At 39.7% G+C, this 18,614-nt stretch overlaps 1 protein-coding gene across 3 annotated transcripts in view; it reads right to left on the bottom strand.

The window, feature by feature from the left end:
• Window positions 1–18,614, bottom strand: part of LOC310903822 (uncharacterized protein) — a 255,975-nt gene that overhangs the window by 220,808 nt on the left and 16,553 nt on the right. The window lies entirely within an intron of this gene.

The following is an 18,614-nucleotide window of genomic DNA, read 5'->3' as shown; positions in this document are numbered from 1 at the left end:
ATTGTTTCCCTTTGGTCTTAACAATGAATAAATTTCACTTTTATTTTAAAATTCAGTTATCATCATTTTCCGTCAGAAAAAAAATCACTTCCTTTCTTAAAGCTTTTATGAATAATTGTGAACATACACACAGATAAACACAAACAAATGTTTTGTCTTTAAAGCTCATCTGTTGTGCCAGAAGGGTGTGCTCTTCATCGTTTTTAATTTAGAACGCTAATTTTACAGAATGTGAGAATTTAGAGATAGTTCTTCACAGCTGCTATTCCCATTAGAGCTCTCTTTGAAAAGTTAATAACATTAACAGTTTTTCTATTAATTTCACTTGACTTTACACTGTGTTTTTTTTTAGGGTCCCAAGAGAAAGGAAAATAATCTTAAACTTACAAACATTTTAAAATGAGGTTGGTAAAATTTCCCTCATTAAATTGAAAATATCAGAGCTCCTAAATGCTTCACCAGGCTTTCCCAAAAGTCACCATCATTTTAATACCAGTTAGCAAAAATAAAATAGAATAAAAATACAAAGCAAACAAACAACCCCCTGATACATAAAACTTAAATTCATTTACATAATTTTATGCATTAACTGGAAACACGAGTAGTTCCATCAGATGTTCTAGTGCACACCTTTCTTATTTTCTCATGCAACCTCTGATGCAAGTGACCCACAGGTATCAAAACCTTTATGCTTTAAAAACTTAAAAGATGTTGGGTTTTACATTTCTTAAAAGAAATGTTGGCTTTTAGGCCATTTGCAGTTTCCCCATTCAAAGGAGACTGTTTTCATATCTGTAAAATCTTGGGTGTAGTTCTTCAAACTGGCCACACAAACTGCTGCCTCAGTTTATAAGAACAGTTCTTAGTATCATTAAACTGCTGAATAGCAATACTTCCAACAGAATTTAAGAAAAGATATACTTCAGCCCCAAATTGGAGCTGGGATAATGTGATAAGTAAACAGGATTACTTGTTTAAGCATTCAAAGCTCGCCAAGCTTGCAAACCCTAAGGAAAATTTAATTAAAATCAATAAAGAGGAAGGGAAAACACAGAAAAAAAAATTAAGTAATAAAATTTGCAAAAAGCAAGCTGATCAGTTATCAGTGCCTGTGGGATAGTTTTGCAAACGTAAGCCTACAGCGTTCTGGGACAGTTTCCGAACTTTCTGTGTTTACCACGTACATACCCCATTTACATCAATGAAGTTATGCTGGATTTATGGTGCTAAAACTGATACAGAATTTTGTGCATTCAAACAAAGCAGTGATTACTACCATGCCCTTCTGACAAAGGAAAAAAAGAAAAAGAATCCCTCACAGGTCTCTTCACTATTTTGACAGATTACTTAGCTATTTCATTTACTCAGCATTTAGATGTGGTGAAGATTTGGGATCTGATTCTCTTCTGTGCTACAAAAATTTGATGCCAATAAAACTTCCTTAAAGTCGCCTGATAGATAGATAATAATGAGGAAACAGGTTCTTAACTCTATCAACACATTATTTTCTTGCAATATTTCTGCTTTACATCATGTATTAAGGAGCAGTATTCAGTCCACATTCAAAAGCTTTCAGGTATTATCAGTTGTTTATCAACCACCTAGTAAAGATGAAAAGCATTTTTCTGACATGAGCTCACTAAACTCTTAGAAGCCTTCTGTATCCCATTTGATGCATTGAAAAAATATGGGAAAAGAAAGGCACAGATTGTCAAATTTTTATAGAAAACCTGTAGCAGCAGCAGGTTGTCCCTCCTATCAGTCCTGCCCTGAGCCATCATGTCAGCATCCTTCCTTTGGAAACTACAGGGCATCCACAAGGCTGCAGAAATTTCACAGCTTTTTACCACGTCAGACAGCTCTTTTGTACAATTAAAATAATAATAATAATAATAATAATAACAACAACAACACTATATTCCTTTCAAACATGTACTGCTGTAGCAATCCAGCTCTTGTAGCAACTTTGCTACAACTTTGTGGTTGCCTCCTGAAAGGAAGAAGGCTTGCAGCATTCCCACAGCAGCATCACTCAGCATTTTGCATAGGCTGGTTTGTCACCAGTCCTCAGGCATAACCAAGATTACAAAGTGCTGTTCAGGTTGCCAAGATGCCAAAGTGCCTGAATTTTAACAGGCTTGTTCAACAATGTTTGCAGGTCTGGCTACTGTGCAACAGAAGTGCAGGTCAGACTCAGATTTGATGTAACAGCGTCACTCAGTTTGAAGCATTTAAATTCAATTTAAGCTACAGCAACCTGCTGCAAATCCCACAGAAACAAATCTGTCATGGTGGAACAGCAACTGGCTGGTATCTCAAAGGGCTTTCATGCACAACTCCCCTTTCAAATGGATTGTTTGGGCTAAGGAAGGAATTTCTTTAGCCAGACAACTGGCATGCAAATAGGAATGTGTCCACCTGCATCACTGCCCAGTTTTTTAATGAAGCAGAATAAGAACAAGAATTGAAATCTGAGAAATAACAAAAATGAAATGTTGTCACAAATAGAAGGCTAAAAGGCCTCAACTTTTCAAACAGAACACTTCATATTACTTGTAGGAGAAAGTGAAGTCACTGGAGTTTTATGGAACAAGGTATGTTGCAGAGGTGTCACCCTTCCCTTTGGCAGGTGATCCAAAGGGAAATACACACAACATTTAGGCTTAAAAGAAGGAAGCTAAGCCTAATTTCTAACAAGGTACCCTTGGAGGTACCTACTAGACCTATTTAATGCCTTATACTTAAGTGGAAAAGAGTACTGTTATCTTCACCCATTTGTGTCTGCTCTTCCAATTGATAAAAATGAAGTGATGTCTCTTTGTCATCACATACAACAATCAGTGCTCCAGACACACACAAAACCTAGTAAAATTCTTCCCAGTGATATCACTTAAAAAGTTTTTTGAGAAAATCCAACCACTATTATAAACCTCCAGTGCTATTCGAAGAAATTTCAGTGTTACTTGTCAAAGAACCGTTGTTTTACCTCTATGAATAAATGCAATATATTTCTTCTAGGAGTTTCTTTCATAGTTTTGCAGAATTGTGAGATGAGGTACTCCTGATCAGGAAGGGAGACTTGAAGACAAAAGGAAAGATTAAAACTGTGGAAAGGACCTTTGTAGGTATTGTCATTACAGAAATTAACTGCATTTTTTCATAGGACAGATAAAATTTTTAAATAATAGTCAAGAAAATGGTATCAGAAAGAATATGCTAAATGAGTTTTATTTAGGAACCACCATGTTTAACTGGGCAAAGTCTCAGACTTAAATTATCTGCCTGTAGTGACCCCTGAAAAAGGCTTATTTTGGCAGTTTGAATATAAAAAGATCTGAAATGCTAATCATTCCATCTGGAAATCAAAATCATAAACTGTTAGATTAATGAATGCTACAAGAAGCTCTCACATGCAGAATAGCAAAAACATTGTTAGCAATTTGTTTTGACAAAAGTGATTAGAATATTTATTTTTGCTAACACTTCTCCTACATGTGGGCCTGGAAAAATGAAACATGTTTGTATAATTCTGTAATACACAAATCTTTATTAAAACTCAGAATGTTGCTAAGTTAATTATATGATATTACCAAGGAAAGGGATAATCAAGAAACCCTTCACAAATTCATAATCTGAAAGGCAAACAATGCTTCAGTGGTCTAATCTGTAGCGCCACTTAGAGCTCTTTTAAGTGAAATTGCTAGTTTTTACTATAAATTATTAAAATGGGGGAAAAGCAAAACTGCTGATTATAGTCGCTTCTGATCATAAGAAATGCAACAGCACCTAAACCATCACATCTGGTTTAGATGCCAACAAATAGTGACTCAGGAATGAGAGGGACAAAATGTGAAGGGTTGTTTTGTGATCTGCATTGATTCTGCTTATTCCATTGTGTGTAACACTTCTTTAGAAATCTGGAACAAATATGTGTTCTTGAAGACAAAAAAAATCATGGTTTTGACTACACTGAAAGTAACTTAAATATATATATATGTAAATTAAATCTAAAATTTAGTCTACGATTTCAAATTTTAATCCAAACAGTGCAATTTCCCTCCTCTTTTGCTGTTAAAGTAACCGCTAGTGCAGAAAACAGGCAAAAATTACTAGCAATTATCCTCAGATTTGTAGATCCATAGGAACCATGTAATTCAGGGCTTCCAGCATAGCATAGGCTAAAGATTGAACACGATTTCTAGCTCAAGCCCCTTACTTGTGGTTGAGGTTTAGAAGGACATTCCTCCCTGATTGCTAGCGATAGAGAATCTTAACCTCCTTCAGTTCCAGTGATTAATTACTCTCACTATATAAACCAATTTTGTCTCCCTTCAGTTTCTACAGCACGGTTTCATTATGCCTTTTTTCTACTAGATTAAAGAGCCCATCTAGTATCAGAGCACATTCTCCTACAGGAATAATGATAGGTGATAGGCATCACAGTTTAGATGAACAATTCCTTTTATGTTTGATCCCAAATGCAAATTCCAGCCCTGCTCTGGAATTCCCCCATACGCTCCCACCTGGGTGGATGAGCCCACGAGAGCCTACGGGCCTTATAGCATTTCTGCAGCCTGCAAGGGCCCAACCACCGCCAGGCTGGCTCTTCCTGCAGTGAATGGGAGTTTGGCTTCAATTTTTTAATATAACCAAGTCTCCCAACGTCTGAACACATCCTTTAGACGGATAAAGAGTAGTCTACTGGTTTCAGAGCAAAATTTACTTTTCATGTGTCCTTAATTTTAGAAATGTTTGTTCTGAGAAAGTAAGTGGAGGTAAGGAGCGGAGGAGAAGAAAACAAGCAGCAGCTCTGGAGAAGTTAGAGGGCTATGATGTTTTGAATTGTTTTAATGTTTCCAACAAGGAGCAGGGAGTGTTCGTAAACACACGTATTTTGCTGTGCACAGCAAGCAGAAGTTTCCCTACGTGACCTGCACTCTTACACTCATGGTTTCTCTGATTACTGGCGAGGCAGCCACTAACCTGAAGTGAACAGCAGGCTTCAAACTACGGCGTGCTTTGCTGTTGTGAGGAAACTGTGCCCAATCTCCTCTGTGGCTCAACTATGGTTTCCTAGAGGAATCCACCCACACGTAGTTGTAATCTCTGTCCAGGAGCAGCAGCCTGCAGGCCTAGTACACTAGCAGAAAAGAGGAACATAGGGAAGCACCGGTGCAGGGAGAATCTGCTACAAAGTTCAGAATTAAGGCAGTCTGCATTTTCTCATTCATTTGGTACAATGTGTTTTTGTTATCAACTCTGTTCATATCTGCAAACTGATGTCACCACCTTCTCCAGGCAAGCAGCTGCCTCTGAAATGTTCAGACGCATCTCTTGGCAGCAGCCTTTCTAGCGGTGCACCAGTGAAGCATTGCCTCTCCACAAAGCAGCAGCTGCTAATGCTGGTGCGGTACATAACAGCACGCTGCCACATCAGGTTGGGTCCTGCAAGAAAATGAATTTCTCTGGCCTAGATCATTTGACAATTGCTATCGTATGAATAATTCAATCCACAAAACCTAGCAAATGCAAGCAGCAAATAAAACAGCAAGCTGGTACTGCACTGTACAGCCAGAAACGGCACCAGTTCAGCCAAAGGGCGTGACAGCTGCTCGCGGATCATGACGGCTATAGCCACTGCATGCTGCCGAACCGCCGGGCCAATGGGAGGCATCCCAGGAAGATAATTCCATGTTTCTGACTATATGGCTTGCTATCCTGGTCCCTTTGCTTTCAGTTAGTAAAATTAGGGTTTAAACCTATGAAAGTACGTTCATAATAATTCCGCCTCAGGATTAACTAACCTGGTTTAAAAGCATACATTCAGCTAAACCCATGCAATTTCCTCACGTCCATAGAGCCTTTAGCTTTGCATTACCTTCTTCTGGCTTCTGGGATTAAAACTTTATAAGGACAGGGAGCATGACAGTTCTGTTCAGAAACATTTTCCCAGCTTTAATTTTACCATATGTTACAGGAAATGTACATTATTGGAAAGATGTAATGCTTTCTTTTCCACCCTTAAGTTTGTTTTTCTGCCCTGGTCTCACCCTCTCTTAAAGCAGGAAAGGAGAAAGCATTTAATGAGAACTTTGCCACTTCTGCCTTGAATTTATTCTGCTCATCAGTTCTGAAATGCTCTCCAAAAGTGGAGGGGACTGCAGCTCCAGCCCAGGCTGCCTGGTGGGCTGTCTCATACCTTTCGTGGTCCATCTGCCCTGGCCCACAGGCAGCAGCCTGGAAGCGTGGGAGCCCCAAGTGCAGGGTAGCCCACCTGGCCAAACAGCCAAACAACCTCCACATCGTCTGCATCTCACTTCATAGCTGGCACACTTCCAGTGAGCTGCTTGGGTGAAGCAGCAGGAAAGCAGGTTAAAACTTCACATATTTGCAGAAATAACTTTGTCAAATTGAACTATTTGCATGGAGGGCTTGAATGAATTAGCAGCCCCAGCGCTGCAAGTTTTCTGACTCAACCTGTTCGGTGTCCTGCTTAGTGAATGCGGTGGCCAGTAAGTGCCCCATGCTTGTGGGAGCTATTCATACAGGAACAGGAAAACAAAAAACACAACTTTTTTTTTGTAACAACAAAACCTGGCTGTAAAACTACAATTGTCAGGGATATTTTCCAGGTTAGGAACTTTTGACACCCAAGTTCACATTGCCTCTTTTATGTTTTTCTGCTTTGTTCACACTAACAACTCCCATCTCACCATTCCTGCTTACCCACAATCACTCCATCACAAACTGCATTACCGACTTCTATTTCTCCATTGTGCATATCCGCTTCTGGTCAGAGAGGCTATCAACTTTGGTTTCTTTGTTCTTCAAACATCTGTCTACCTACAGCAAGAATGTAGCAGGATATCAACAGAGACACCTAACTGTACTGCTTGCACAGGAACTCTGCTGTGTCATTTTATTTGACCAGATAAATGAACAGATGACATTTGTTGTGATTGACCTTGCCTTGATAACTACTGACAACTCTTGACACATACACCTGCTTATAGAGGCAAGATGGATAATTTCTCCCAGGTCACAGTCAGTGTGAGGTTCCTTGAATAATCAACACCTAGCTGTAGAGCTTGACTTTGACAAAGCATGTGTTACTCAGGGCCATTAATTTGCTTCTCTGTGAGCTTGGATGATTCAGAAACATTTAGCCAAGCTCTCTTCTGGGGAATTAGCAGGGTTATCTTGATCACAAGTGGCCAGCTAAAATCTCACATAGTCCGACTGCCCACATCTATGGTATAAATGCTCTACCAGCAAACAACAAGAAGCCTCTGGTAGAGTACAACATAAATTAAATATTACCCGTACAAGGAACAGAGTGACTGAGAGTGATAATGGTGAGGCACGAGCTGTTCAACAAAACATGTTTTCTTCTGCATGAAGAAAAAAGTGAAACGCATTTACAACCCTAATCACCCAAGTGAAAATAAAACAGACTAGAAGAGATCAGCAAGGTAAGCAGAGTTGAGCTTTGATGAAAAGAGTACTTTCAGAAAAAGATGGCCTGTCACCATAGCAAACAAAAGAAGAAAAGGTATTGATAATTGAAAGCAAACAAGAAATATATTTTACTTTCAAAAGAGAAAGAAGGAAGAAAGGAAGGAATTCTATAGAAACAAGAAAAAATTGGTCATTCAGAAAGAAAAAACTGATGAGCATAGTGAAAGACAGGAGCTAAACAGATAGATCTTGCCAAGAAGAAAACAATTAAACAATCTTGTTCTATGATGTGCACAGATTTATTAGTTTGGACTACGGACTCTCTGTTGATAGACCTGCATCCAAAAGGCACTTCCACAATTTCCTGCCAAAGTTTGAGATTTTTTTTTCTCCAAAACTAAAAGGTGGAGGATGGGGGAGGAGAAGGTTGGAATGACTTGAACTGCTCCTCAGTCTGTCCTTGGCCTCTTTGCCACACCACCAAGCACGTTGTGCTAAGGCTTCCACGTCACAGCCTGTGCACAAGTTGGTTCTGCAGCCCCTCACCAGTCTCAGTCTCTACTGAGCAGAGTCCTGAACAAATCAAATAGGACACTTTTCCCGGCCTTTATTTTCTGTAACCCTGGTCTGCTAAGCAATGTCATCCATGCATGCCCCTGACAAGCACACACCCCCTCCCCAGCCAGTTCTGCCCGATCCAGCTGTGTACGCTCACTTTCCCGGCTGGTCCTAGCAGAACTTTCATCACCTCCTTCCTTCACACAGGATGCGCTCACTTCCCACACAGCTCCCACTTGAACGCATATTAACAGCTTGTGCCAGTGCTCCAAGTTCCACAGAGCACAGGCACATACAGGGGAGACTTACAAAGCCCCCTGAAATCACCATCCTTCCAGGTAAATAAGTCTCTGACAATCCTTACTACACATAAGGCTTTAATGCTGCATTTGCGATTCAGATGCCTGCTCCAAATCTAAAGCACACGTACTGTACGAGAGAACTTTCAACATAACGGAGGTATAAAAGTGGAACTGATTCACACTCTCCACTGCAATCAAACTACCAGAGGATGCTGAATGATTCCCTCTGCTCTGGTTTTGGATGCCATTATCTGATCTCGTTTCTTGCTTGTGACATTTTCTCAGGCAGCGCAGTGCTCACACATCATTCAAGCCAGCAGCACTCAAAGTCATACAAATGTGAGTGTATGTGTGTGTCTCTGAAATGGGATAAGGGGTGGAGTAAATTAAAGGCTTTTAAGTATTACTGATTGAGAAAGAGAGAAAACAGTATTTAAAAGCCTTTTAAATTGGTATTCCTTCCTTTTGATCCCAAATTTCTCTTTGTTTCGTTCTATGCAGCTGGCTGAATGATGACAGAGTGGCTTGCAATTATCCGGATGACATTAGATGCCAGCTGAAATGGACACTAAAGGAAGAATCCAACATTCTGCATATATAATTCCTACTCCGTTTGGCATTGAACCAAGTTAACAAATATAATCCCCCCCCCCCCCCCCCCCCCCAAATCCCATGACCAGTGATGCTGCTATGGTAACAGAAGCCCAGGAAGGGGAAAGAGCTTGGATATAAGCAGAGTTTCAAAATGCTGTAGAAGAGTTTTGGTTCCAAACTGCACATGTCTTTAAGGTAAATCCCTGAAGCTCTGCACACCGGACATTTATACGTACGTGACAGACGTGGTCTTCCAATGCCTGGCGAATTCTGAAGGGCTCTCATTAATTTAGTGACTTGCATTTTCAGTCATTGTAGGGTTCATTCAAATCACAGGTACTTCTCCAACAATTCTATGAAGCTTACTAAAATAGACCTTAGAAACTGAGCACAGCAGCCAAAATAATGTTATTGTTTTCCAGAATCTGTTTCAAAGATAGTTATTCCAGAGAAACTTAAAAGTTATATTCCTATATTAGCACACTAAGCAGTTCATAGCAGGTTAGTAAATCAAATATTCCATACTGCTAGTTTAATAAGATGGGGAGTCATGCATGAAATGACTGCCAGGTTAATGACATAGGGAGCCATGCCTGACATGTATTTGCATATAATAGCAAAGAATGTTCCCCTAAATCCTCTAAATTACTCATCAGTTCTTACATAGGCATTTAACTAAGCCTTCATCCAGAATCAAAAAGAAAGAGTGAGACACCTACAATTGAAAAGAATGATAGATAAAGACTAAGCAAAACCTAAAGTGCCAGCTGGAAAATCTGCACATGCAAACCAATCAAGCCATACCAAATGTGTACAGCTGAACATAAACAGATCAGATTTGTTTCTGGATAGAAACTCTTAATGAAAACTAGGGGTGGCTTTATATCAGGTGTTGTGCTATGGGATGAAAACAAAGGGAAAACATGAAAAATCTTAAAACTAAGGCTGGAGCACAACTTGCAAAGAGGAGACGCTGGGAACAGCATTTGTGCCCATTATTCCTGATGACTTGCACACTCAGACTGTCCAAGGTGAAAATTTTTCTTTGGTTTACTTTTGCAGAGGCCCTTCCAGACTGCCACATGTGCATTCCTTCATGCTGTAGCTCTTGCTTTGGCCTCCATTTGTAGGAGCAGCTGAAGAAATAGGACACTAAAACCTGAGCTACAGAGGAAAAGTCAGGGCACAGAGAGAAGTCTGGAGCCTTCTCCCTAGGCAGTTCAGAAGAGCTGGGCTACTGTACCAAGATGTACTTAGAATCATGGAAGATGTTTCAACCCTGGTGTGCTTTTTTCTTCCTGTTGCCTGTTATAATTGCTCAAAGGGCAAGACCTTCAGGGCAAAGACTTTCAATGTGTTTGGAAATGGGCCCCCAAAGCATGCTCAGGGTTTCTCCATATCTCTGCAGTATAACAGGTTTTGTTCAAACACATTCAAGCCCAAATACCTGTAATACACACAGGAAAAAAATACTAGCTGGAAAAGTTTCTGCCTCACTTTAGCAAGTAGTACCTCACGTAAGCATCCCATCACCATACACACTGCACAGAACAGAGGCATTCTCTTCTGGATCCTGGCTTACTCTTTCCTCCACTCACACAGAAGAAACCTCTCTCAAAATCCTGCCCCAACATCATTTTTATATAACTGGATTCAAACGTCGTTAACTTCAGGCTGCAGATTACAATCTGAGTCACAGATTTATAAAACTGAAGTTTCTAAAGCTTGCTCAGAGGTATATTATTATTCCAGCATGCAAGAAGATAATATGCTTCTTAATTTTTTTTTGTTTGGATATGAAAAACAATTTAAACATTAATTCAAATTAAGCAACTCCAGAATAACAAGCCTTGAACTTTCATGCAATCACAAAAAAGTTACGTTGGATGAATAATATGGAGAAGGAGAGGAAATAAAGAAGGAGAGTTGGAAGGAGAGGAAATAAGATTTTTGTAAAGAAAAGTGTTAAAATATATCCACTGTATCATAAGTTGAGACCTTTTTGGTCAGAGGAAGTTCCTCAGCCTAGATAACAGCAGCGAAAAAAACATGAACTCACTTCCCTTCCCACTCTCATCCACTGAAGTATCAATTTCAAAGCCTAAACAAAATGAATTGCCAACATTATTAAATCCAAGCTCTCCTTTACTTCTTCATAAAATTAAAAATGCAGATGTTGTGTTATTGCCATTTCATGTATGCCAGCTTATAATTAAAAAAAGAAAAAGGATACAAAATATAAGGTTCCATTGAAATGCCAGCTCATCCTTTTTGTAAGCCACAAAACATCTCTCTCTCTTCATGTCTTTAAAGACCAGGTATCACTGTAATGCAAAATGCTGACCACGGTTCACTTACAGTTCATTTCCCAGGGAAGAAAACCAAACTGATATTGCCGAAATATAATTTAAAGACTCACAGAAGTGCCAGTGTCCTAACTGGAATAAATTTACATTGTAAGAAGTAAGGGAAGATAAGTAGCGCTCACTTCCTGAAGTAGCTGAAACACATTGGTATGCAATATAACAACTCGTTTAGGCAAAGAGCAATTCTTTTAGGCAAATAAACCATTTTGGAGAAATCTGTGCTCAGTCACTCAGTTATTAATATATTGCTATGAGTTGGTAAAGTATTAAAGGAATATATAAATAGATACTATTCAACATCAACAAAAAAGATTGCCAGTGTCTACAGGTAGCACCAAATACACTGAGGAAATAAGTTAAGAAAAAGAGGAAATACCATCTTTTTCATCTAAAACTGTGCAGCCACAGTACCTAGATGCTTTCTAAGGATAACTTTCTAAGGATTAATGGAATTTCTATCCTTTCTACAGATTTACCACTTATTTTCAGTAACTGAATACTAATACTTACATTTTAGAGATCAAGGCATCACATTTCTCAGTTGTAAGCAACCAGAGGAAGAGCCTACATTTTATTTACCAAGAAATATTTATTTCCTCAGAATACAGCTCTTTCTAAACTATATCCTTATTTCTCTTAGACTAAGGCTCAAGCTATTACATAGCTTTTATTTGTAAGTGTAGAAACGCTTTTATTTGTAAGTATGGTCTTTTGTGTTAAGAAAGATAAATGTCAGATGAATTAATTATGTATCTATAATTAGACACCGCTGAAAATGAGCTGAAACTTGTTTTGACATCTTCTTTGAAGAACGTATTTGTACATTGCATGTAACACTGTGCACATGCATTCGCAAAACCTGAACCGAGTGAATAGCAGCTATGTAAAAAAGCCAGTAAGCTTTGCCAGGGTAAACAAAATCAAAGAAAAGCACAGGTGAGGAGTTAATAAGCACCGACTTACAGGAGGGAAATTCATACTAGACAGCTTCCTCAGAAAAAGCTAAATGGCCATCAAGAGGAAAAGAAGTCTCTGACCAGGAACACATGATGAAAGCGGTACTTTGTTGATTGCAGAAAGTTTTCTTTTAAATACACCCCTCTAAGTGTTTAACTAATTTCCAAGAGGCTTGATTGTACTTTGCTCAACTCATTTTTTTTCCCCCTACTAATCTGGAGATAGATTGTACCTTAAAGCAGAGCCAGGAACACAGGGTGTGTGCTTAAGTGGCAGGAGCCCAAGAGTAAGCGTGGGAGGCATCGTGCTTCAGCAACAAAGCATCACTCCCTGCCCCCCCACAGAGGCAAAGGAGACAAATCAACCTTACCGCTAACTGCGAATTCAAGTATGAAAAGCAGCAGCACACAGAACATGCTGCAGGATGTAAGCAAAGTCTCTTCTGCCTTTCGCACAATCTAGAAATTTAAAGAGGCAGTGCCAGCAACCTTTCTGTGCGAGTGGTCCCACGGATGAGGAAACCACATGCGAGTTTAATAACAGTAATAATAATAGTAGGAGTATTTAATGAAGACTCACGAAGAACTGTCTATGTTATTATTGTAGGATAATGATAAATGGTTTGACAATGCTGTTTCTGGGACTGAATAAACAATTCAGCCTTATCACAGCTGTTGGACTTCAACACCCAGCATTTAAGTGCTGTTATGATCAGAAGAGCGACTCTGGAAAAATAATACCTTCGTACTCAAGAGAGCTGCTTCTTCTATGTATTCTGTGTCATATCTGATAACTTTACTGACAAAACAAGTTGTTACTAATGATAGCATGGAAGCACTAATCCTGATCTAAGAGGGGAGGCTGGGTCCTAGTTTGTCTCACCATGATGCAGGTCTGACCGTGGCACGTAGCCTAGATCACCACCAGAGATGTGATGCAGGAGCACAGGAGAAGAATCATTCCCAAACACCTGGGATTAGGCACAGCCTGATACTTCTCTTTGGAAGACTAACCCGTTTGTCCCTAATCCAAGCAACCCCTTTGCTGAAGTGGGAACAAGCTGAGGCATTTGCCCTGCAAGCACGCTCCATGCCACACATACATCTCCTGAAAATCCATGGCACTGAAGAAGAGAGGCTTTACATTTGATCTCTTCCTTGTGCTTCTCTGCCAGGTTCAGAATCTGCCAGCTCCCAGCTAGAGAGGACAGCCCTGTCCAAGCAGGCACTGCGACTAACCCTGTCCCCATGCCACCCTTGCCAGGTCATGCATCAAGAGGAAACCTTCTAAAGAAGAAGGGTCTGTCGGTAACATCCTTACTTCTGCACGACTCTGAAACAAATTAACTTTCAATCGGGTTAAATCCTCACAGCCGCACGGATCACTTTGGCTGGTGTCAGTGATTTTACTGATGGGTTACACTCAAACGGCTCCAAAAAGGAGCAATTTCCTTGTTGCTCTTCACAAAGCCTATTCCGACAGGTACTACTTGCCAGAGCCTCGCAAGCGTGCTTTTGCTGGTGCTTGCCAGTTTAGCCCTGTACTAAACTGGCCACATGACAAGTGAATATAAAATGGTCTGTGGGACTTCTACCATAGCAGGAACACATTAAACTGAGAAGTTTCTATAAAAATGAAACGACTAAACATCTAGTTTTTGGTGTTCATTTTAGAGTTTCCATAAAAAACTGAAGAGGAACAGGAAAATTTCAAACATTGTCTAAGGTTAAAGTGTATTTTAATTTCAAATTCCCTTATATTCACTTAAATTTCTTATTTTCTAGAGCCTTAGAAACAACTTCAGTGTTTCTGTATCTGTAAGGAGACTACAGCATAATGGTTCTATTTCATGCCAATAGCCTTCACTTTAAAGGACAGAACCAGCAGAAAGGCAAGATCTTCTCTTGGAAAGCCTTCCCCAAACGCCAGCAACACAGCAGTGCTTTCAGACCCTCTCACTGAATTCGAAACAACTTGAAACAATCGTGGGCACTGCTCGCTATCTTGTGCGAATCAGGGAAGGGAAGAAGCTTATTTCCTGATTAGCAGTTTCTCAGTGGTAGTGGTGGGAAGGGAGAACCTGCCTACCAAAATCTTAGCTCTGTGGAAATATCAGCCTCTCTATAAACAGATGGCTGCTCCTCACGGGATACTTTCCTCTCTAGGAACGCTGCTCTATGTCCTGAACCTCTTCCAACACAGCCCCGAGCAGGCGGCGCTCCTAGCAAAGGTGAGGAAAGTTAGAAATGGAACCGAGCCAACCTGTGCATATAAAAGCTCTAAATTCATTACTCTCAATTAAAATGAATGAGGATAAGGATTGATTCCAAGTACATCAATCAAAGAAACTACCTGCTGCAGGAAAACAGAAGACACTGGTGTATACATGAAGGAAATTATTCATATGTTAACAAAATGTGTGCAAGCTAACATACATGGAACTGGTAAATTGTTATTCACCTGACAAGTAGTTACTACCTAGGAACAATGGGTTAAAAATCTAGAATTATTTTTTTTAAGCCAGTTTCTAATCTGAGAGAAATACTTGTACACCTGCACACCTCATTTTACAAAAAAAAAAAAAAAGGGAGCTTCAAAGCCAAGTACTTTATGCAGCACAAACAGGAATATGATGTTCAGTTGGCAAGCACAAATTTACCTCTAAAGTCATTTGTTCTCTTAATTCTTCTATTAACTTTGGAGTGTCTTAAAAACCCTTAAAGCTTCCTAAAATCAACAGCAGTAGAAGCTACTGAGAATTACAGAATTAGCTTTGTGAGGAAAAAGAATCCTCAAACAAAAGATAGTGCTTCTTATTTACCTAATGCTAATGTTTTTTATTGCTGGGGAAAAAAATACTTTCTGATAGTGATATTTCTCATTTTGGTTTTATTTTTGCTAATATTGCAGCCAAAAAGAGAAAGCAATGTCAAGGTTTTGAGCTTGGGAAGTTTGCGCAGAAATTTGGAAAAGGACAGAAATCAAATAATTTCTGTCTCAGTTTAGCTAATATTGCCTACTTCAAAGCAGTGCTGGGAAGCCAGGTTCATTATTTGTAAGTAACATATTTTTCCTTGTGCAGAAGGCCTATAGAAGCCTCCGATTAATTGAGATGTTTCAAGAGCTTATCATTTCTAAGGTGGGAATTCCATCAACCTATACCACAAAGCACAAGAAATGTGCCTATTTCACAAGGTGTGGCAAAAAGGGACAATCCATTTCTGTTAAATTCCTTCACTCAAGGTTATAGAAAAAAAAATAATGGAGGAGTAGCTGTGATAAATCAACATAAGCCAAAAGCCTTTCTCAGCACAAAACAATCCTGTAATCCTCCTCTGGGTGAAAATTTCTTAGTGTTCTTAAGAGTGGTTTATAAGCTACAGAGAAGCTGAAGCTTAACCTGCAGCACAGCACAAGGATTTTTAGATGCTCCCAGGATTACTTTCAATTATAGCCCCTGTTCTTGGGATCACACAACTAGCCACTTTTGGCAGGACACAATGCTGTCAGAAACTATGATGGCATTAAGCTTTCTTATACTAACATCATCACAGCATAGCTCTTGGTGGCACAGGTTTTGTGTGACAGTGAACAAAACTGAAAGCAGCCCACTGTCGTAGCAGTGAAGGGCCAAGAAAGAACCACAAGCTACAACGACACTACCTAAGCTCACCAGGCTGGGGACTGGGCTGAAGTTGATGTGCCTCCCACCCTCACATGTTTGTTGATTCCTTCAGGGAAGCTGGGCCTCTCTACAGGCCTACTCACAGGCTGTAAAACCCAGGTGCCCTTGTAACTCTCAGCTTCTCTGGCAAGGGTTGATGGGATATGTGGTGGCCATCCGTCCCATTCATACTGTGAAATATTTACAGCTACGTTGTGCAGGTCTATGTTTTCTGTATGGCATTCCAGTGCATCTGTGATATGAAATTAATTGACGGGAGTCAAGAAAATACATGCCCATACAATAGAAACAAGCATTGTACACAGACTGCAGCAAGCATCTATGTAGGAAGAGATGTTTCTTCAACCAAACTATGATATAAGGCTTTTTTATCTACAGGAATTTCCAGGACACCAAAAAGAGAGCTAAGATCTTCTCTAAATTTGGTCCATGATAAAATACAGTATGACAAACTATAAAGAGACTTATAAGAGCAAGAGGAGCACCCTAGTGCTATAGAAGCCACAGAAGCTACTTCCCTTATGGCCGTTTTTAGCATACAATTAACCATAACTCTATATACATCTTGTGGTATCACAGGTCTCATTAACAGCTGGTCAGGTAGAGCTGTGAATTGAGCTGTGCGGACAGTACACCGGAGGGCAGGGTTTCAAAACAGGCTTCAAGAACTATGAATAATTTAAAACATAATACTATGCCCAGAATTCCCAAATTCAATTTGTCTGTAAATATATGATTCATTAAAACATCCTTGAGTCAGTATTAAAATCAGTATCATAGTTAAAGCTTTGAATCTGACACAACATTTAGAAGTGAGAGGGGCATATACAGACTTATGGACTTGGCTTTGAGCTTGGATCCAGAAGATTAGTTTGGATTCCTAGTTTAAATACAAGATTCCTTTGTCCTAAGAACAGTCACTGCATCTCTTTCTATCCCAGTCTACATCATTAATAGGGAATTTTCTTCATTTATTTCCCCCTGCTGCCCTAGAAGAGACTCGTGACAGCTCGGACTGCACTCCTACCTTACACCCTGCACTACAGAGCTCGAGTCTTCACTGGGACAGCTAAATGCCACTGAGATATAAATAATATCTCTTACAACAGTAGAATTAAAACATGTATGTTTATACACAAGCATACTTCCTGAAACTGGGGACTAAAAAAGTGCACTTCATTAACTTACTTACAGTTCTTTCCTATAAACCAAAAAATTCACTAGTTAGTCCCAGAGGACTTTTCAAAATTGATTTAACAGCCGAGCTCTTGGGGACTCTTAGGAGAATTCACTAAATAATTCATGGAATATTTACTTTGATAAGTACAAGCACTTCATACTTATATTCTCCATAAGATATTTTCAGACAAAATTCTCAAACACAGAATCTATTCATCTATCATTCATTCATGTACTGTCCCAGGGTATATACTGTCCCGGTTTTGGCTGGGATAGTATTAATTTTCTTTACTGTAGCCGGTATGGTGCTGTGTAGCTGGTTTGGATTTCAGATTAGAGTAATGTCAGTGACACACTGATGTTTTAGTTGCTGCAGAGCAGCGCTTACGCAGAGCCAAGGACTTTTGGCTTCATTTACTGCCATGCCAGCGAGGAGGCTGGGGCTGCACAAGAAGCTGGGAGGGCACATAGCCAGGACAGCTGACCCAAACAGGCCAAAGGGATGTGCCATACCATGTGGTGTCATGCTCAGCAATAAAGACAAGGGAAGTCGCCTGGGGGGCTGCCATTGCTCAGAGACTGGCTGGGCATCAGTCAGCTGGTGGTGAACAATTGCACTGTGCATTTCTTGCTTCATTTTTTCTTTTTTTTTTTTTTTCCCCCATTTTTTTTCTTATTAAACTGTTTTTATCTCAACCCACGTTCTCACAATTTTCTTTTCAATTTTCCCCCACCCCATGGGGAAAGGGGAGAGCAAACAGCTGTGTGGTGCTTAGCTGTCTGCCAGGTTAAACCACATGTACTCAGCCACATTACCTTGAATTAGGGTGTGTATATACACACTGCATATAACTTTCAGTCTGAAATTTGCTGTTTCACCACAAGTCTCACACTGACTAGAAAGAGCTAAGAGAAAGCTAGCAATGTTCAGTTTGAATGAACTTTTCCAATCAAAGGTAAGCGTTTCACCAACATCGTTTAAATAGAAACAAGGGCAAATGGAAGCTGCAAGACAGTTTCTATTCTCTGAGAGCATTCAATGCCATAAAGGTATGAGAACACTAGATGGCAATAACAACTGCACATGTATTGTTCAACTCAAATTTACTCCTGTTAAGGCAGTTTATCAGCATCTAGGCTGATACTCTTTACAAAGCACCATACTTAAAAATAAATAAATAAATAAGAATAAATAGCTGTATGTTAGGGCTGTTTGTTTGTTTGTTTGTTTTTTAAACCAAACCAGACTTCCTCGAAGGACTAGTTTTCACTTCAGGTTTCTGCAGTGGTTCACTCTGCTTCAGTGTGGATCAGGCTGGCATCTTTGTTATGAGACCTGAAGTTACTATACTAGAAAAGGGCAGAAATTGTGGAACATTGCCATAGTGTTGTCATTCCTACTTAAGTATTTATTTTAGCTTCTGGCACTTAAAACAACTGCTTAGACTACAGAAACATCACAAAACAATCATATGCACTTGTTAGGATGTTAGCCTAAAAATGCAATCATAGCGC

This window comes from Anser anser, assembly GCF_964211835.1.
Source record: "Anser anser genome assembly, chromosome: 9".
NCBI lineage: Eukaryota > Metazoa > Chordata > Aves > Anseriformes > Anatidae > Anser > Anser anser.
The sequence above is the reverse complement of the archived record's forward strand: the minus strand, read 5'-3'. Positions and strand labels throughout refer to the sequence as shown.